This window comes from Schistocerca nitens, chromosome 2 (genome assembly GCF_023898315.1).
Source record: "Schistocerca nitens isolate TAMUIC-IGC-003100 chromosome 2, iqSchNite1.1, whole genome shotgun sequence".
NCBI classification, from domain to species: Eukaryota; Metazoa; Arthropoda; class Insecta; order Orthoptera; family Acrididae; genus Schistocerca; species Schistocerca nitens.
In genome coordinates, this window is record NC_064615.1 from 549436747 (window position 1) to 549458866 (window position 22120).

The following is a 22120-nucleotide window of genomic DNA, read 5'->3' on the forward strand; positions in this document are numbered from 1 at the left end:
GACAGACTATAGTAACAGTGGCCTCAGCCACCATACAATCTAATTCAATCGATACCATAGCCAGTTTTGTAAAATAAATGTGTTTTGTGCCGCTGCTTCTGAGTTTTGACCGTAAATCCAAGCATCAATCCTAAATGCAATAGATGAGTTCAGACAGCTGGTATCAGATGCCAGCTTTCACGCATTAGATAATAAAGTTGTGGTGTTTTAAGTCATATGTTTGCAATCAGAAATACAAAAGAAAACTGACCTCATGTCAGATGACGAAGCCATCTGTAGTTCTGAAATTTCCTGGAAAATTAAAACCTGGACGCGACCCAGAATGCTGCCTTTCATGGCCAATGCTGAGCTATCCAGTGACAAGTGCACTCCGCTGTACAATAAAAGATTCATTCAGGAAACTAAAATTCTTGTTATGAAGCATATTCTGTACAAAGTCTGTTTCAGCGAGTGGGTTACGCGCGATGTTTTTAATACTTCATCACTCGTAGCAGAACCTGTCGGTACAGCATAACACGACACGCAACGCACTAGCTTGCGAGACGAAATGGTGAGCGAGACCCGGATCGAGTATGTCACAAGTTGCGGGTTGCATACTTCACAAACCAAAGCGTCGCTGTTGCATTAGTGTTAACGGGCTTCCATTCCACCCGCTGCATTTCGTCGAGTATGCCGAGTCTGAGAAATGTGGCGTTGCGGTCGCTTCAAACTCACTGAAGCGTGCAGAAGTGTAAGGCTTAGTGTTAGTACGAAAGATGCGTCCACGACCTTGCTGCCGTGAAGCAGCACTGACAAGGCGAAACGACCGACTGCCGCGTTCAGATGGCCTTTAACGAAGGTTTGTTTTCTGAAAATAAGGGTGATCTAAGACACAAATTAACTGACGCAAAGCACACAACTGCAAATGTGTTCCATTAGAGAAGGAATGATATCTACAATAAGTGTCATGCTATAATCTGCGCTTCAGGAGAAAAACATAAAAATTTCGTCCACGGCAAACAAAATGGTTGTATTCTTGTTTATTCCATAGCCACCATGAAAAACATATGTGCCGCGTCAAACGATAACTGGGCATAGAGTGACGTCACTGCGAAAAAAAGCGTGCCGTTTCTACACTCCTGGAAATTGAAATAAGAACACATTGACACCGGTGTGTCAGACCCACCATACTTGCTTCGGACACTGCGAGAGGGCTGTACAAGCAATGATCACACGCACGGCACAGCGGACACACCAGGAACCGCGGTGTTGGCCGTCGAATGGCGCTAGCTGCGCAGCATTTGTGCACCGCCGCCGTCAGTGTCAGCCAGTTTGCCGTGGCATACGGAGCTCCATCGCAGTCTTTAACACTGGTAGCATGCCGCGACAGCGTGGACGTGAACCGTATGTGCAGTTGACGGACTTTGAGCGAGGGCGTATAGTGGGCATGCGGGAGGCCGGGTGGACGTACCGCCGAATTGCTCAACACGTGGGGCGTGAGGTCTCCACAGTACATCGATGTTGTCGCCAGTGGTCGGCGGAAGGTGCACGTGCCCGTCGACCTGGGACCGGACCGCAGCGACGCACGGATGCACGCCAAGACCGTAGGATCCTACGCAGTGCCGTAGGGGACCGCACCGCCACTTCCCAGCAAGTTAGGGACACTGTTGCTCCTGGGGTATCGGCGAAGACCATTCGCAACCGTCTCCATGAAGCTGGGCTACGGTCCCGCACACCGTTAGGCCGTCTTCCGCTCACGCCCCAACATCGTGCAGCCCGCCTCCAGTGGTGTCGCGACAGGCGTGAATGGAGGGACGAATGGAGACGTGTCGTATTCAGCGATGAGAGTCGCTTCTGCCTTGGTGCCAATGATGGTCGTATGCGTGTTTGGCGCCGTGCAGGTGAGCGCCACAATCAGGACTGCATACGACCGAGGCACACAGGACCAACATCCGGCATCATGGTGTGGGGAGCGATCTCCTACACTGGCCGTACACCACTGGTGATCGTCGAGGGGACACTGAATAGTGCACGGTACATCCAAACCGTCATCGAACCCATCGTTCTACCATTCCTAGACCGGCAAGGGAACTTGCTGTTCCAACAGGACAATGCACGTCCGCATGTATCTCGTGCCACCCAACGTGCTCTAGAAGGTGTAAGTCAACTACCCTGGCCAGCAAGATCTCCGTATCTGTCCCCCATTGAGCATGTTTGGGACTGGATGAAGCGTCGTCTCACGCGGTCTGCACGTCCAGCACGAACGCTGGTCCAACTGAGGCGCCAGGTGGAAATGGCATGGCAAGCCGTTCCACAGGACTACATCCAGCATCTCTACGATCGTCTCCATGGGAGAATAGCAGCCTGCATTGCTGCGAAAGGTGGATATACACTGTACTAGTGCCGACATTGTGCATGCTCTGTTGCCTGTGTCTATGTGCCTGTGGTTCTGTCAGTGTGATCATGTGATGTATCTGACCCCGGGAATGTGTCAATAAAGTTTCCCCTTCCTGGGCCAATGAATTCACGGTGTTCTTATTTCAATTTCCGGGAGTGTATATTAATATGGTCGTGGCAACGTGGGTTTACGGGCTAACAGTGATTTGTGTATCCTGTCATTCATTTCAGTAATTTATTTCGATAATTTATCACCATTTAGAAATTATACTTCATGCCCAGGTCACGTTTTCTGGTATGTCGTTACAGACTCTATAACGGCTCAGAAGTGTGTATATGTCAACGTAATTGTTGGACATTCTCTGAACAGATATTAAATATTATAATAAATTTACAGCAGTCTTTGAAGAAGTTATATCTATATAAACGTATGCACCAACAGAATTACTTTCGCTTATAACTTATCAGTCGTTACATTGGTATAGCTTGCTTGTGTCACTTAGGCATTTCAGGTATTTTGTGACATTTCAGCTTGTACTTGAGAATGTCAATAAAGCCAAAACGGTGGTTGTGTGAAACATATGAATAACAATTTATACTTTAACGGCGAAGAGCTCATTGAAGGCGGTTGTGTATGCAGCGGGAATGCCACGGGTCCGCGGTTATATTTGCGAACTCGTGTGCTCGCTCTCCTTTCTGAACGAGGCGAGTTGTACCCGACAACAGACTCAGGTGACTAGTGACTGTGGCGGAGACTCGCGAGTCGTGTCTACAGGCACACTGAGTCGCAGTGTTCGGAGATGACGTACATAGGACATTTGAAATTTTTTTTCAACTTATTGGCTTTCTGATCGTGCACACACAGCCATCTCGGGACAGTGGAATGCCATTTATGACGATAAGAACGTAAGGTCAACACAAGACCCAGTTCCTGAGCGGAGAAAATCTTCGTCCCGGCTGGTAATCGAACCCAGGTTAGCAATCCGTAGCAGTTTTCTCATTTCTAGATCGAATCTGGGTGGCGGATTAACGTCGTTGGCTAGTGCGCCGGTGAACCTGCTTGTCGCTTTTAAGCAGTTTCCCAACCTCGTTTAGAAAAACAATGGGCTGCTCGCTACTTTTCGCCTCAAAAAATGCTAAACTAAAACAATTAAAATACGATCACACACAAAAAAGGTTACACCATTCAGTTACAAGTGGCGCGGACTACTTCCTTCCTTGGGGAAGTGACGACTAAGGCGACAGGTACGGCATCCGGCTGCAGAGACAAGAAAAATAAAATTGTCAAATCTTGCCTACAGCTCAGCCCATAGCTAGTAGAAAAGATAAACGCAAACGATAAGAACATCGTTAGGAGCAAACAGGTTCAATATTTTCAACTTGTTTCGTTCAATAAGGACAGAAGATGAAGTAACGAATTAAAATTATGCCACTGTCGCGACTTGATCTCGGGGCTCCTACTTACTAGGCGCATGTGCTAAACAATACCGGAGTGGCCGAGCGGTTCTAGGCGCTACATTCTGGAACCGCGTGACCGCTGCGGTCGCAGGTTCGAATCCTGCCTCGGGCATGGATGTGTGTGATGTCCTTAGGGTAGTTAGGTTTAAGTAGTTCTAAGTTCTAGGGGACTGATGACCTCTGAAGTTAAGTCCCATAGTCCTCAGAACCATTTGAACCATTTTTTATTTTTTTTTTGCTAAACAATACACCACTGCAGCACTATGGCTGCCACCCCTGCACGGACTTCCCTAATTAGTCCCCTCCCTAACACAAAAAACTTCAATTCACGCGCTTAGCCCGTTTTCCCCTCGTTAAATCATCAGTTTTGCCGAGGATCTCCAATATTGGAATAGCAGCCCTGCTTTGCAGTTAGTCGGGAAATCTCACCTGTACCTGAGACATGGGTGATCTATTGATTTGATAAAATTATATTTTCCTGGAGACATATGAGTCCCGGCCATGGCACACATTTTAATTCATTACTTCAGTTTCTATCCTTATCGGAGGTAAAGTTGAGACTCATATGTCTCCAGGAAAATTTAATCCATCGTGTTTTGTTCAGTTGTGCTGTCCTGAACTTTGGCTCCATTTTAATCCCAGGTACACTTACACCGTCGGAATAAAACAAAATACTGGCCGGCCTGTGTGGCCGAGCGGTTCTAGGCGCTTTAGTCTGGAACCGCTAGACCGCTACGGTCGCAGATTCGAATCCTGCCTCGGGCATGGATGTGCGTGATGTCCTTAGGTTAGTTAGGTTTAAGTAGTTCTAAGTTCTAGGGGACTGATGACTTCAGATGTTAAGTCCCATCGTGCTCAGAGCCATTTGAACCATTAGAACAAAATACTTTTGTCCACTTTGCTGGCATTTTTCGGAACGGTTGAACAAAGATTGAACCCTCGAGAAACTAAGTCACGCTTACTGCCGGAATGCCGAGAAACAACTAGACAACCGTCGGTCGTAAATAGCGAAATGAATGCCTACAAGAAGCGTGTCGCTAACTGATTCATAAAGAAAAACGAAACGTCAATATTATTGCTACTCCGTTAACTGGAGAATTGCCCCGATGTCAGTGTGATGCGGAAGGCAACTCAAGGGGGGATGCCTGTAATTTTTTCAGAAATACTCCCAGCAGAGGTACTTTTGATGCCACTCAGGAAAAGCAGCGAGCCGGCGTAAATAAGTAGGCTGCCTGCTTTGCCTTGCCGTGCCGTGCGACAAACGCGTTAGGCGGCGGCTGCTGTGCGGTGTGCGAGGCGTGCACGGCGAGCCGACCGTGCCCGGCGGAGCGACGTAGTCGCGCAAGGAGGGCGCGGGTTAAGATCTGTAGGGCCTAAGAGCGCGACCTCTAATGAATAACGCAGCGCCCCATAAATATTTTATGACGGCTGAGACGGTCGCGGAGTTTATTGCCTGGCGGCTGGGGGCGGCCCCCGAGCAGTTTAACGCTCTGCCGTACCGAGCCCGAGCGCGGTCCGTGTTTACTGCCAGATGTATGCCTCGTATATCAAGGACCGGCTGTGTCCGCGAATCTCCCAATCCTATATTGCGCCTATAGCGGGTCCCTGTTCTCCATAGCAGCCCGCTTGGGCCCTGTTTCCAGGGGGAAGTTTCTCCAAACAGTAGTACAACACACCCTTTTCAAGACCAAGCCCCCCCTCCCCCTTTTCCCCTTTCTTCCTCACTGATCAGTCAATCTACGAGCGTTAGAAAAAAATCCAGGAACTTTCCAAGGTTGTTCAAAAACATAACGAAAACACTGTATTGACAAAAATTTATCCGTTTGCCTTACGATTTAAGTTCCGTTAGCGTGAGCCGTAAGTGGCTGCAAGGTACGTTTGCGCCTTACGATTCCTAGCGCTTACACACGCTAAGGCTGTGGTGCACGACGCCTGGTGGCGTCCGAAGTCGTGCAGGCGCCCTCGGTATTTGAAAGTACGTGTGTGAGATACCAGTAACATGACATTTCTACAGGTATCATAAATAATGACGATTAGTTGCCCACTGGAAACCAAACATTCATTGTCTCAAACGCAACGATATATTCACAAACGTTTTAGTACCCTTTATAAGCAAACATACATTGATGAAATACATCTTAATAATAATATTCACGACAGTGCAATGATCTAAGACTGCATAATATTTTGTTCAAAACATTCTGGGACCTGTTACGTTAGTACGTTGGCAAACATATTTTCAAACGCAACGTCTTCACAATGACATGTACACGAATTTGATAGTATTCGAATGTATGGTATCGTTCGAAACAATCTGGCACATGTAATGCAACCCTGCACTTTTTGCAGTCCCACGTTGTTTCGCTGCGTCGTTTATGCTTTCTGCACACTACACAAGCTCTCGCAGGATTTACATTTGATGGTGCTGGACCAATATGTTTGGGAAAATGTGCCCAATGTTGCGCGTGCAATCTTTGTGGTATATCGCCGGATGCTAAACGTCCCTTCCGATTATATTCCGGTAAAGGTGTAGTTTTCAACTATGTTTCTGCAATGTGAATCCTATATCTGCGTAGTTCTGTCGTTTGCCGCAATGTATTTTGTAATACAAAATGTACGTGTTAAATAAAGCAACATCGAATAGGTAAAAGAATATCTCGCGGTATCCTTGCATACTTTTCTCGTCACAAAGAACCATGCGAGCCTCTGATCTTGGCGATCAATTCCAGCCATGCCTCTATTGTATTCGACGACATATTTCGCTTTCCACGACGCATTCTGGAGAGGTGTGTCTGTGGCAATCATTTCTGCTGTTGAATGTTTTGTGGAAAACATGTAAACGTCTCGTTTATCTTTCCATGTTAGTGCCAATATTCCATTACAACTCCTGACTATATATTCTCCCTTCTTTAATTTTGCCTTCAGGAAGTCTGTGGGCATATTTTTCTGTTTGAGCGCACTGTCCCAATCACTTTAGTTTTATTGGTGAGGAGAGTTTTGAAAAGTTTCGGTGAAGAAAACCAGTTATCTAAATATAGAGTATGCCCTTTGTGTAATACCAGCTGTGATAGTTGTAGAACTACACTTCCAAGGCACTACCACTAGCATCACGTTTGTCACTACCCGTGTATATCTTAAAATCATAGCGGTATCCTGAACCTGGCTCACACAATTTATAAATTTTAATACCAAACCTCGCTCTTTTTGATGGGTTAAATTGTTTGTAGGATAAGCGCCCCTTAAATTTCATTAATTATTCAACAATGGCAATATTCTCTTGCATTGTGTACACTTCCATACATTTTTGATTGAACGTATCTATGACTGGACTCAGTTTGTAGAGCTTATCTGTGTTGTTGGCTAACCTGTTATTCGCTAGATGTACAAATCTACTTATGTGCAGAAATCTCCTGAATGGCGTATCTACAACGGCCCTCCTAGACCAAAACATCTGAATCGACGGTTTCCTTACTTCAGCCATTATTATACATAGCGCAATGTATATTTTTATTTCATTAAGGCCGATAGGAGACCACTTTTGGTCTATTTTTCGTCTCTTCTGTTCATTGTTGAGTACGTCTTGTGCATATCTATTCGTCTCAGTTACGATGTTTTCCCAAAATGTCATATTAAATATTACATAGAAAACGTCTAATTCTCTTATGCTTGTACTCACGTGCTGTAAAGCTGCTTCGTTTATTCCGGGAATTTCCGTATACGTCCAGATTGTTGGTTCATTGTCTTCCTTTCGCCACATCCACGACTCTGATTGTTGCTGGTAGGTTTGCTCTTCTTCGTTAGTATCATCTTCAGTCACCAGCCGCTTACACCGTTTCCGTACAGGAGGTAAAACGTCGCTACCACTGTCACTGCCGCTGTCAAAATATCCTGCAAAATCATTGTTGGCTGTGCCACCACATGTCTCCCTTTCCTCGCGAACACGTTTGCTGCATGTCGGGAACATTGTGAAAGTATTTTTGTTATGTCGGCAGGTCCAAATGCGGCGAAGAACACTTCGTGTATGCCGCGTGTACTCGATCAGCTTCGCAACGTGTCAGAGACGTTCTGTTTACATTTGGCGCGGCTGACCGACGACGTCTCTCACACGACATGCGCTTATTCGGCGCGATAAACGTACCACACGTATGTGTAGTTGATGTTTGGCCAGAACGGCACGCTACGTCTCTCACACGACATTGTAAGTTAAGGGGTCAACCGTTATAATTAGTCTTGTAAGGGTATAGGTACCGTTACCTCTGTGTTGTATCGACTCCCTCATTGCTCTCTAGAGCCTCTGTAAACACACCACCCTTTAGTGCAACGAATGCAGGAGTGCCTTCAGTCGTTCGCTGATGCTAGCACCAATGTATCTTTCGTATGGGTTCCTGGACATGCCGGCCTGTTGGGGAATGAAGCTACTAATGCTGCTGCTAAGGCTGCAACTCTACTATCCGTACCGTGCAGCATTCCGTTGGGTGCGGTTGCGCTCAGTAGGGTCAATGGTGGCGACAATGGGCTGGGAGGCCTACAGGAAACACTGCTGACAAAAAAAAAAAAAAAAATATTCCACAATAAATTGTTAGCTCAGCGAGGGAAATACACCTCACTCCACTGACCCTGGCCCGCGCTGGTTCGTGACCGGATGCTTCTGTCTGGTCAGGCGATGCTCACGTAGGCATTCCGCGGCGCTGGCGACAGGCAGCACCAGTAGACAATGGCCGTTGCATCAGTGGCGATTCGTATTGTGCTGAGATGGCGTTCCACCTGAGGAAGGCATCATCTTGTGATTCATCGCGCACACACCCACTGCGGCAGCGGGTGGTGACTGCTGTGAGCGAGGATGTTACTCTGGCAGGAGTCGGACGGCGGCTGGCGCTGAGGCAAGGAACTTAGTACTGGTGGCGGTTGGCAGGTCGGCGACCCTGCGGCACCAAGTCCCACAAGGAACTCCACAGTGTTGGCGAATGGCCCAACCTGGACTCGAACTCACGTCTGTTATTGACAATACCAAGTCGTCTCGCCATCTGACGTGGTCATGGTGTTGCTGCTGGACTCTGAAGAAGAAGTGCCGGTGCCTCAAAATTCAGACCTATTTACACTGCTCTGGCGCATTTTTTTTTTTTACACTAAAACCTAGCAACTAGTCACTTAGCCCATAACAAGAGTCTTTCCCCCGTGTAGTGACAGTGACATCAACCCATCTGCTACGGCCATTACTGCTGCATAGTGCAGTTTCCTACTGAGTGCGGCTAGCCCCTCTCACAATTCTTCTGCGTACATGTTATTCTGACCCACATGTCGCCATAGTGTGGCTACCAGCCCGCGACTGTTATTGCAATAATCCACAGTGGCTTTCGTACCACGTCTCATGAATTTCACCAAACCCGGTAGCAGCACTACACATTGGACGATCTCAGCATTGCTATATCTAGGAACACTCTATCACTCTGGCAGGAACACTGGTTCCCTGTGGAAATAAACTCAAAACTCAGAGTGATTAAACCCCTCCCTATGTCTTTGGTGACTTCTTCTCTTCCATTTCGTCATGAGGAGATAATCTTAATAAAAGTGCGTATTGGACACTGTCTTCTCAGTCACCGTCATCTGTTAAGCAGGGACTCTGGACTTCTTTCTTCTCACTGTAACGAACGACTGACTGTGCTCCACTTTCCAACACATAGTTACTTTTTTAACCCCTTACACTTTAATAACCTGCTTCCGTTTCTCAGATGTCAGCGTGTACGGCTGCTATGTGCAGGACCCGACTTTTTGATTCCCAGTACCACCAAGGATTTTTCCCAGGAGGGAGGACTTGAACGGCTATGCTCAGCCTCATGATGCCAACTGAGGAGTTGCTTTGGTGAGAAGCAGCGGCTCCAAGGCCAGGAAAGCCGACAACGACCGGGAGAACGGTGTGCTCGTCCCGCGCCCCTCCATATCACATCCAGTGACGCCATTGACAGAGGATAACGTGGCGGTCCGTCGGTCCCGATTGGCCCCTCAATGCTAGGTTGTGGTTCTTTCCTTTGGTACACTTTAATGTGTGTTTGTCGTCTGAGTCGCCTGAGGTTTTACCAGATACAGCACAGACCGTAGGACACTTTCTACACTTTACTCACCATAGCAACATGACGGCACAGGGTTAATTTTCTACCATGGACTCCGGTTGTCATAGAATCTCCTACCAAACGACCTCTAAACTACCATTGTTCCTTACACTCCTTACACTCGTTTCTGGCTACCTAAATTCAAGAACCACGGAGCACTTTCCTTAGAAAACGGCCCATTTTCAGTCACGACATGGACACTTACGACCTCAGCTATTTTGCACCTTAAAACTTCACCAAATACACCAAAAAGACCTCTTTCGTACAATACTTATTGAGATAAAATATAAATGAATTCTTGTGCGATTTTTCTCTTCTTTTTTCCATGTGTAGGGGCCGAGGGGTTTCCATTCTCCTTTTCCTATTAAGCCCAAATGACACAGTTATTTTTTTAGTGTAATATATCCTGACTGCAGCGTGGGGGAGACAAAGAAAAATAAAACTTGAAAAATAAGAGCCACACACTATATAGGATGTCCCAGTAGGAATGGTCAGTATTGAAGGTTATGACAGGAACTTTCGTTTTGAGTAGAAGACTTCGTATGGGAGTAAAACACTATTCCGAATGGTTTCCGAAAAAGACTACATATAACGTAAATATGTTTGCTGGCTAAAGGCACTCACGTGTATATCTTGACCACTAAACCTGTTTGACGGTTTGCCGGTCGGAGTGGCCCTGCGGTTCTAGGCGCTGCAGTCTGGAACCGAATCCTGCCTCGGGCATGGATGTGTGTGATGTCCTTAGGTTAGTTAGGTTTAATTAGTTCTAAGTTCTAGTTGACTGATGACCTCAGAAGTTAAGTCGCATAGTGCTCAGAGCCATTTGAACCATTTTGAACCTGTTTGACGTTTTATTCTAACCCATCCTACCTAATTGCTTTCAACCTCTTTGCTCTAAATGTCTCTCTGTCACTGAATTAGCCTGTTGAAACCACAGTTGACCACGATGTGTTCTGAATAAAGCAGTGCAAGGGATTGAGAGTGTGTCAGAGAGCAGCATCGTTTAAATGAGTTTATACGTGCGCTGGCTAAAATGACACACATGTACACTAAATGAAGAATGTGTGGCTATGTTGTGTGTTTACGTCTTATGCGAAGGCAGTGCACCTGTTGCTGTCGAAGAACACTTTCTGCGCTCTCCGATAAGTCGAAGTCCTGGTCGTACAGTGTTCACCAAATGTTGCGGCACATTGCGTAAAATAGGTAGTCTTCCAAGTTCCTATTCTGGATCTGGACGTGTAGTTCAGCAACACGTGCAGGGACAGCAACGCATTGTCGAAATAGTGCAACGTAGTGTGCTACACGCAAAGGGCGACTTTCTTCACGTATCAGTGTCCCATGAACAAGTATATGCGAACATTTCACATATAGCACGTCAAGAATCTGCACATTGGTGACAATGCCACACGACTTGAGTTTTGTCACTGATTAAATAACAGTTGTCATTTGCTTCCATTAATTAAACGTGTCCCATCTCGTAACCCATTCGGAATGGGGCATATGTCCATACGAAGTTTTCTGCTTCAAATGATCTTTCCTGTCATATCCCTGAATATTGACATGTCCTCCTGGGGCACCCTGTATGTTTTTTACCCCAGAAAGGACAATTCTTTTCGAAACCTTATCATTGCCTCCCACTGCAACAGATAAGTTTGAAATTTGGCTCATAGGTGCCTATAACTTTCCTCTGCAATGATGCAAAAGCGTTGCGATCTGCGACGTAAGCCTCATGTTCGGTGGCGCCTCAAAAAAATGGTTCAAATGGCTCTGAGCACTATGCGACTTAACTTCTGAGGTCATCAGTCGCCTAGAACTTAGAACTAATTAAACCTAACTAACCTAAGGACATCACACACCTCCATGCCCGAGGCAGGATTAGAACCTGCGACCATAGCGGTCGCTTGGCTCCAGACTGAAGCGCCTAGAACCTCACGGCCACTCCGGCCGGCGTGGCGCCTCAGACAGCAGTGGTTCAAATGGCTCTGAGCACTATGGGACTCAACTGCTGTGGTTATCAGTCCCCTAGAACTTAGAACTACTTAAACCTAACTAACCTAAGGACATCACACACATCCATGCCCGAGGCAGGGTTCGAACCTGCGACCGTAGCAGTCGCACGGTTCCGGACTGCGCGCCTAGAACCGCGAGACCACCGCGGCCGGCAGACAGCAGTGTGTCGGTACATGCAAAAGAAAAGGCCACAACTCATAAGTTCATTTGAGGTCTAAGGTTGGTTAATTATGTCACATTGGCACTAAATTTCACCACAATTCCAACTCTTGCCGTTGTGAACGTGTCACATGATGAGAAAGTCGTGAGGCCCCCGTCCTACCCACGTTTCACCACTTCTCTTGACGACTCTGCAATGGTGGTTGAACCGCGACACGCAGCGTTGAAATGACGCGGTTTTCTTACGGAAGGCCGAGGAAAACATTGCAGAAACACCGCCACTCAGAATCGTCAAGAGAAGCCCTCAGTAGGTGGCATAAAGGGTGTCGGTGAATTCACTCCTTTCCTTCAGGAGTCGATTTCGACTCATTTCACAGTCGAATATGACGGTTCGCAGTGCGATGAGCAACAGGACGAAGTTATTGACAACTTTCGACGCTGCTGATGATTTAGCCCGCATCTTGTGGTCGTGCGGTAGCGTTCTCGCTTCCCACGCCCGGGTTCCCGGGTTCGATTCCCGGCGGGGTCAGGGATTTTCTCTGCCTCGTGATGGCTGGGTGTTGTGTGCTGTCCTTAGGTTAGTTAGGTTTAAGTAGTTCTAAGTTCTAGGGGACTGATGACCATAGATGTTAAGTCCCATAGTGCTCAGAGCCATTTGAACCATTTTGCTGATGATTTAGCACTGCTCTGAGGACATCGTGAGACTATAACTCCATTTACCGTGATCTGACCGCCTAGGTGTGTAGTGCGATCGGAATTTTTGCTCTAGTATACAGGTTGGAACCACTAGGGACCTTTAAAAACCATTCGACAAAATTTTAAAACTGATCAGAAGCAGCAAAGGGTGTTTATGTTATTTCAGCCCTCCAGTTTCATGCGTTCCTGTGACGTGGGCAGGGACGAGTGAAACATCGGCATTTGCATGAATAAAACAGCAAATGGTCCCTCTAAGAACCGTCAGTTTGGTAACATCCTCGGACCCACCCACGCCCCTTTGTTGAACACGTTAAAAATGTACCTGTCAGAGTCGTCGACACCCATTCAGCTGAGTGGTGCCTCGCAGGTACTGTAGCGCCTGAGAGCAAGCAACCGCACGGTGACTTGTCGAAGGCGTTAGGCAGAATTGTGGAGAAATTTGGTGCCAACGTGACATCATAAACTCATCTTACACTTCACGTGAACTTCTGAGCTGCAGTCTATTTTCGCTTGTGTCGACATCTTGTTAGAAGTGTCACCGAGCCCGAGGGCGACATCGTAGGGTGCCATGCTTTTGTAACATTACAGAGGAACTTTGAAGGCATCTTTAAGCCAAATTTCAAACTTATGCGTTTCAAAGCAAGACAGTTACGGAGTTTCTAAAAGGTGAGACTTTTTGTTCGCAGTGTAGGTAGCCTAAAGACCACATTTCATAGCGACCGAACTAAGAGAGGAATTTAGATTGTGAGACACTGATGCACCCAGAAGACATTCAAGTAAATATAGTGGTAATGCGCTGTTCTACTTTTCTGTTTTGTTGTGCCTGCAAGAACATTGTCACCGGCTTATTGCAGGCAGCACACTGGATCACAATAGGAGCGCTCAGGCAGACTACGTACGAGCAGGTAGGCTACAAACAGCGAGATATGCCGAGAGGGAATGGGGCAGAACGGCTCGCATCGATATGCACATAGCAAGTACGGGGCGCGCTTCAAAACTGCGCCGCTTGCTAATTTATGCGGGTAATCCAAACAGGGCGCCTTGTTGTCGCCGTTCGGGCCGTGTGATTTATCCACGGGCGATAAATCATCGACCGGCAGCCGTACAGCCGTATAGAGGGACCGGCCATCGGCCACTTGGAGATTTATGTCAGGCCAGCCATCGAATTTATCGCCGCTGGATACGTTGAGAGGGCAAACGTTTCCACGGGGATTGGACATAATTGATCAGTCCTGGCACCGGACACAGTGGTTCAGCCCTTTCGGCGGCTGCATCAGCCGTCCGAAGCGCTTATTATGCTTTTCTCTTGCCGCTGCTGATTCTCCGCTCCAGTTGTGAAGTGGCTCTTATGTTCACGTGGAGGTCATTCATTTGTCAGCACTCTCGTCTGCGTGGTATAGCCGTTCTGTTTCCGATCTACCTGCGTTAATACACGAACGGAAAAAAAATCGCAACACCACGAAACAGTTGTGCGGCATAAACGAAAGTTGGTAGGCGAGTTCCCACATTCCACATTTGAAAAATTATATGGATTCAAATTTTGTGCTAGTCGTATAAGAGTGGCATTTGCAGTGCCACTATGAGGATGCAAATCAGATTTGCTTGAAATACACGCTGTAATGGTAGCGAGCGTTAGCGATCTCTGAGATTGGACATGCTGAGTTGATGCCATTCAAGAATGCATTCCTGTGACAAAGACACCATTATCAAAGCCTCACTGTGTTTGAACAAGGGCGTGTAATAGGGCTACCAGGAGCTGGATGTTCTTTCTGCTATATTGCAGTAGGGCTTGGCAGCAACGTATATACTGTAAATGACTGCTGGCAGTGGCGGTTACGAGAAAACCAGGCTCCGGACGGCCACGTGATACTAGCGAGAGGGAATACCATCGAGTTCGGCGTATGGCTCTGGCTCATCGTACTGCATCTGCAGCAGCAACTTGAGCGGCAGTCGGCACCACAGTGACACAACGAACTGTTACAAATCGATTACTTCAAGGACAGCTCCGAGACAGGCGCCCTGTATCGCGCATTTCATTGACCTCACACTACCGCCATTTGCGACTTCAGCGGTGACAAAAAAATGGCTCTGAGCAAAAAATGGTTCAAATGGCTCTGAGCACTATGGGACTCAACTGCTGAGGTCATTAGTCCCCTAGAACTTAGAATTAGTTAAACCTAACTAACCTAAGGACATCACAAACATCCATGCCCGAGGCAGGATTCGAACCTGCGACCGTAGCGGTCTCGCGGTTCCAGACTGTAGCGCCTTTAACCGCTTGGCCACTCCGGCCGGCTCAGCGGTGACAAGCGAGAGCTTATTGGAGGGCAGAGTGGAGATCGTTTCTGTTATCTGATGAAAGCCAGTTCTGCCTCGATACCAATGATGGTCATCTGTTGGTTGGGAGGGGGCTAGTTGTGGTCCTGCAACCATCCTGTCTGCGTGCTGGAAACACTGTAGATACACCTGGAGTTATGGTCTGGAGTGCAACAGCAGGAGCACGCTCACTGTAAATTTATACGTCAGTTTGGTGAATCGACTTGTTGTGCAGCTATTCATGAGCAGTATTCCAGGGGATATTTTCCAGCAGGATACCGCTCGACCACATACCGCTGTTGTAATCCAACATGCTCTATAGAGTGTCGATATTTTGGCTTGGCTTGCTCGATCACCAGATCTGTCTCCAATCAAGCATATATGGGACGTCATCGGACGAGAATTCCAGCATAATCCGCATACAGCAGTAACCGTCCCTGCATTGACAGACCAACTGCAACAGTTATGGAGCTCCATCCCACAAACTGTCATCCGACGCCCCATGTACAGCGCAATTCATGCACGTTTGCGTTCTCGCATTCAACGTTCTGGCAGTTACAGCGGATAGTAATGTACCAGCATTTCACAGCTGCAATGGCATAGCTCGATCTTACCTAGAGAAACGTACTCCCGAAATTTCATTACTCTGTAGCAAAAATTTTTGGTGTTGCGATTTTTTTCCGTCAGCGTATTTCTTACCGTCAGCGATACGCGTCGCTTTAACCTCCAGTTTTCTTCATAATGTTTCTTCCGTTGTGTCTGTCAGAAGTTCGGAGCGATAACTCCAATGTATACGAATTCGTTTCCATATAAATTTTACGTATACAGTGCAACCAACAAATCATAGAACGTGAAGGACATAGACGAGTTTATCCCTATTCCATTTATAATGAAGGCAGTTTTAATGGAGATTAGTCTGAATTAACATTTGACTGCTGTCGTCAAAGGTCCATGATGCAGTTGTGATAAATGAAAAATGAACACTTCTAAATACGTGGTGTCGAAACGCGATATATCTGTTTCTGCCAATGAACACCTACAGGGTGTATGATAACTAACAGTAAAAACTGACACAGGTGAAAGCATACAAGCGATAATAGATGATGATGATGTTCGGTATGTTGGGCTCTCTGGTGCACGGTTATCAGCGCCCGTACAAATTCCCAACCTTTGCTCAGTCCAATCTCGCCACATTCATGAACGATGATGAAATGATGAGGGCAACACAAAGACCCAGTCATCTAGAGGCAGGTGAAAATCTCCTACCCCGCCGGGAATCGAACCCGGGACCCCATGCTCGGGAAGCGAGAACGCGACCGTGAGACCACGAGCTGCGGACAATCGGTAATAGAAGCACAAACATTCCAGTAAACGTGGATCCCTAAACTAGCGTTTGCGAGAAAACTTACGAATGTCTCGTTAGGAGATCACAATTGATTTCAGTATGAAGGACTGTCCTAACTAGTACAAAGTATCTTAAATTTAAATGGTTCAAATGGCTCTGAGCACTATGGTACTTAACTGCTGAGGTCATGAGTCCCCTAGAACTTAGACCTAATTAAACCTAACTAACCTAAGGACATCACACACATCCATGCCCGAGGCAGGATTCGAACCTGCGACCGTAGCGGTCGCGCGGTTCCAGACTGTAGCGCCTAGAACCGCTCGGCCACTTCGGCCGGCTGACGGGTAGAGGGTTATACACATGGCATCGTTAAATTCGCACTTCAGATCCGATGACTCCTGTGACTGCATCTCCTGAGAAGCAGTGTGAGGTTTGGATCAAAAACATGTTATTCAGCTACCCTCAGCACGGCATTTTTCTCTCGGAATCTTCTCCATTCTCCAGTTTATCGGCTTGTCTTCATCTCACACACACGTGCACGCCTCATGTTAATATCAGTTCCGCGTGCTGTCCTCGACAGGCCAAATACACTGCAGAGCCAAAGAAACTGGTACACCTGCCTAAGATCGTGTAGGGCCCCCGCGAGAATGCAGAAGTGCAGCAACACGACGTGGCATGGACTCGACTACTGTCTAAAGTAGTGCTGGAGGGAAATGACACCATGAATCCTGCAGGGCTGTCCATAAATCCGTAAGAGTACGAGGGGATGGAGATCTCTTCTCACCAGACATTGCAAGACATCGCAGATGTGCACCATAATGTTCATGCCTGGGGAATGTGGTGGTCAGTGGAAGTGTTTAAACTCCGAAGAATGTTCCTGGAGCCACTCTGTATCAGTTCTGAACGTGTGGGATATCGCGTTGTCCTGCTGGAATTGCCCAAATCCGTCGGAATGCATAATGGAAATGAATGGATGCAGGTGATCAGACACGATGCTTATGTACGTGTCACCTGTCAAGAGTCGTATCTAGACGTATCAGGGGTCCCATATCACTCCACCTGCACACGCCCCACACTATTGCAGAGCCCCTCCACCAGCTTGATCAGTCCCCTGCTGACATGCAGGGTCCATGGATTAATGAGATTGTCTCCATGCCCGTACACGTCCATCTGCTCGAAACAATATGAAACGAGACTCCTCAGACCAGGCAACATGTTTCAAGTCATCAATAGCCCAGTGTCGGTGTTGAAGGACCCAGGCGAGGCGTAAAGCTTTGTGTCGTGCAGTCATCAAGGGTACACGAGTGGGCCTTCGGCTCCGAAAGCCCATTTCGATGATGTTTGATTGAATGGTTCGCATGCTGACACTTGTTGTTGGCCCAGACCTGAAATCTGCTGCAATTTGCGGAAGGGCTGCATTTCTGTCACGTTGGACGATTCTCTTGTGCCGTCGTTGGTCCCGTTCTTGCAGGATCTTTTTCCGGCCGCAGTAATGTCGGAGATTTGATGTTTCTCCTGGTATCCGCACTACACTGGTGAAATGGTCATACGGGAAAATCCCCACTTCATCGCTACCTCGGAGATGTTATGTTCCATCGCTCGTGCGCCAAGTATAGCACCGCGTTCAAAATCACTTAAATCTTGATAACTTGCCATTGTAGCAGCAGTAACCGATCTAACAACTGCGCCAGACATTTGTTGTCTCATATAGGCCTTGCCGACCGCATCGCCGTATTCTCCCTCTTTACGTATCTCTGTATTTGAATGCGCATGCCTATACCACTTTCTTTGGTGCTTCAGTGTAGTACCGGTCTCATGTTCATAGTACTTAAGCTCGCTATTAAGTATTTCCACCCCCTTAAGAGATCCGAGAGGGATCCGTTTTCAGGGGTAAGTGTAGCTATTTATGTATTGACAGAAGAGGTCTGCTGTCAGCAGCGTTCAGTTGAATGGAAATACTTTGACCAGAGGCTTCATCTTGTATTCTACATGTTCGCTCCTCGGCAAAGTGTAACTTCAAGACGGTGTGTGGAGTGAGAGACACCCAGGAGTAACTAGAAATCGCTCTCATAGTTTGATCAATTTATTTCTCCTTCTTTGATATTCCTTGAAGTCGTGTTAAGACGAAAGGAGTTAGAAGAATCAGTACTAAATATATTCGCTGTTATTAATGTCACATTTTCAATAGATTTCCAACAAAAATTATAAGCGTGAAAGATAAGTGTCACATTTTGAAATGAGAGCAGGAACGTTCCCTTGATACTAACTGTTTCTACTCTGCTCAACATAACAGATGCTGGGGAGGAGTGAGGGAATAAGATAGAGACATAAGGAGGGGGAAAGGTTGCTATTGCTGCATGATTTAGACCCCAACGATACCACTCACCAATGAGGACTGAGATTGGCTCGCAAGTAATGGAAGTGGCCCACATGTCGAAATAATTGTCCTAGTCAATAAGTCACACAACAATTTATTTATTTTGGTTACGAGGATAAGGAGACGTGTGTACCCTCTAAAAAATCAAGGACGCCGTTGTTGTGAACATGAGGAATAACTAAGAACAGAAAAGATCTCAGGAGAGGGCAGTACCATTTATGAAATCTAGGTTGTAATAAAGCTTTTTAAAAGCCAGTTATATCAGTGGAAAGCAATGCGTATTATCGAAACCTTGGAAGTACGAAAAAAAGAGAGTCGGGAAGTTAGAATTCCGTTTGTACTGAGCAAGAAAGAGAGCTGGAAAGAACACCATTTCAAGCAGCCGCAAGTAGTGATACAATGAACAAAGAGAATCCAAGGACAGGCTGCAACGAGTGGTCTGCAGCGAAAGGCATTTACGGCCTTTGGCAAGGAGGCATTCGACGAGAGCACTGGACAAGCTCTCAAAATGAACTGCAAGAAAAAGACAACGAACAACTGAAAAAATGAAACAGTCCAAAGCGGAGTCATGTCGGTTCCAGAAACAGGAGTTAGTCATTGCTGGAAATAAATGGTATTGACGAAGGCAGTAAAGAGGACGACCCTAACAAAGACAGTTGACTGTTTGTGGACTTATGAAGAAAATGGAGTGAGCAGCGACAGAAGAATGACAGGACGGCGGTATTAGAAAGCGGCGTTGCTGGCAGCCCAGAATGTGCTGCCTCGGCGCTCTGTGCGATTCGTACTTGCGTGCCGCCAAGGGAACAGCGTTCCGGGCCGGGTGTTCTGTGTTGCAACTCCGCCAAGTTGCCGTAACTGCCGCGTTTGGAAATCTGGGACTCAAGTTTCCGCTACTGTCCAGCGAACTGTATCTGTTAGCAGCTTTCCGCATTACTAGCCATCGACCCAAAAAGATCACCTTCGCTTCAGACGAATAAGGTTTTAATTATTATCTCTAAAAAGAAAATCAGGCAGCGGCTATTAGAGTTGGGTTTAGTCTTTGCTCTCCTTTATAACTTCACCCTTCAATGCGACACATCTTTCCCAGTACCGATGATTTTGTGAAGGACTTGGTTGTACAAGTCTGCATTTTGGCTTACATGACTGCCTGTGGAGTTCCACTTGCTTGGAGATAATTTTTATTATTCTCCTCTTCACAAACAACTGTAAACTAAAGTTCTTCTTCTTGTTCTTGATATTACTGCTTTTAAAATTTCCATCATAACTGTTTCCAAGTATTAGATTCCACACTAAATGCAAGAGGTCTTATAGCAGGTGAGTCATAACGTATGTGACGTAAAACATGAAGAACTCATTATTAGATCACACTTAGAGCATTATGCCCATTATATTGCTGGAACAAATACATGAATAAACATGCTCAACAACTAAATACATGGCACATACGTTAGTTTCCAACCGTTTAGGCTTCTGTTCGTCAATCAGTTTCTGGGGCAGAAATGGGGGACAGATCTTCCTTTTAGTCACATCTTTAATTTATGGTATTAACATTATGGTCTGCCCTCACGCTTGCAGACGGTATCTCCGAATCTGATTATTTTTGATAGTTTCATTTATCTACCGAAAGCGTTTGAATCACTGACAAAACTTTGCTCACGGTTTCTGTTCCATACACGTGTATCTGTGTTATCATTTTCGTTAATCTGTAACAAACAGTTCTTGTGTTTCTAGAATGAAATTTTCACTCTACAGCGGAGTGTGCGCTGATTTGAAACTTCCTGGCAGGTTAAAACAGTGTGCCGGACCTAGACTCGAACTCGGGACCTCTGCCTTTCGCGGGCAAGTGCTCTACCAACTGAGCTACCCAAGCACGACTCACGCCCCGTCCTCACAGCTTTAATTCCGTCAGTACCTCGTCTCTTACCTTCCTAACTTCACAGAAGCTCTCCTGCGAACCTTGCATAACTAGCACTCCTGAAAGAAAGGATACTGCGGAGACATGGCTTAGCCACAGCCTGAAGTTTGGAAGGTAGGAGGCGAGGTAATGGCGGAATTAAAGCTGTGAGGACGGGGCGCGAGTCGTGCTTGGGTAGCTCTGTTGGTAGAGCACTTGCCCACGAAAGGCAAAGGTCCCGAGTTCGAGTCTCGATCCGGCACACAGTTTTAATCTGCCAGGAAGTTTCAGTTCTTGTGTTGTTCCAGTACGCTATTATGCGAGTGTTCACGGACACAATATACGTTCAACTGAAGACACATTTGCGACGGTTTAAGTGAATTCGTAACTTCCTATATGAAGTTATTTTCTGGAACTGGGTCCACTTAATATGTTCATCACTGCACGGAATTTTTCGACTGATTCCTCCCTGATCATGTGGGTGTACCGATTTTTAACATATCATGCCATTTAAGTAAGGATCCTTCCACCAAACATTTTAGCTTATCTTGCAGCTTCAATATGAAGAATACTAATGAGGCCTATAACGGAGGTAATAGTCCCAGGTTATGATGAAGATCATAGACGAATTCCGTCACCAGGTATTGCAGGGCTCGCTCTGAATAAGCAGCTGAATATGGGGATAGGAGCGCAAGAGGCTGGGGAACGGAGCGCTTGGCCAATGAGGGCAATTTCTCGCTCGTTTGAGCCATTGACGCGGAATGAAGTGGATTTGAATTGCCTTCCTCTGACTCAAGGCCTAACCAAATGACCTCGAAGTGCACGAGAAACGGTGGTCACATTGTTCTGTGTGCACCAACATACACAATTTTTTTGCACAGTGAACTGCGCACAGGTGTATATACTGATAAAGTGATCTTCGTGTGACTCACGAATTTCCACATTATTATAAAACTGGCAGTCAAGTCTGTCTACATACACAGTCAGCAGAGACTAGAAATCCGTACAATGGAACAGTAAAAAGTTTATTTACAACTATCGCTGTTTCGGGCTAATATAACATTTTCAAGTTGTAGCTGTAAGAACAAAAATTGCTTAAAGAACAGTATAAGTTTGTGAATACATTCTAGCCTAAAAATCTATGTTTATTATCAAAATGCAGGTATGTGTGAATTCTCCACATCTCCACTACCACTGGATCGATTTCAATAAAAATTGATACACTACTTGTCTGAAAATAAATAGTGTGGGGGTAACAACCGCCTCCTATTGCGGTTGATGTGGTGGACAGGACAGGAAGAGAGAGGGGGGGGGGGGGGAAGGAGGTGATGGATGGAGAGTGGTGGAAGATAAAATGAACAGAGATAGGGGTTAATAAGAGA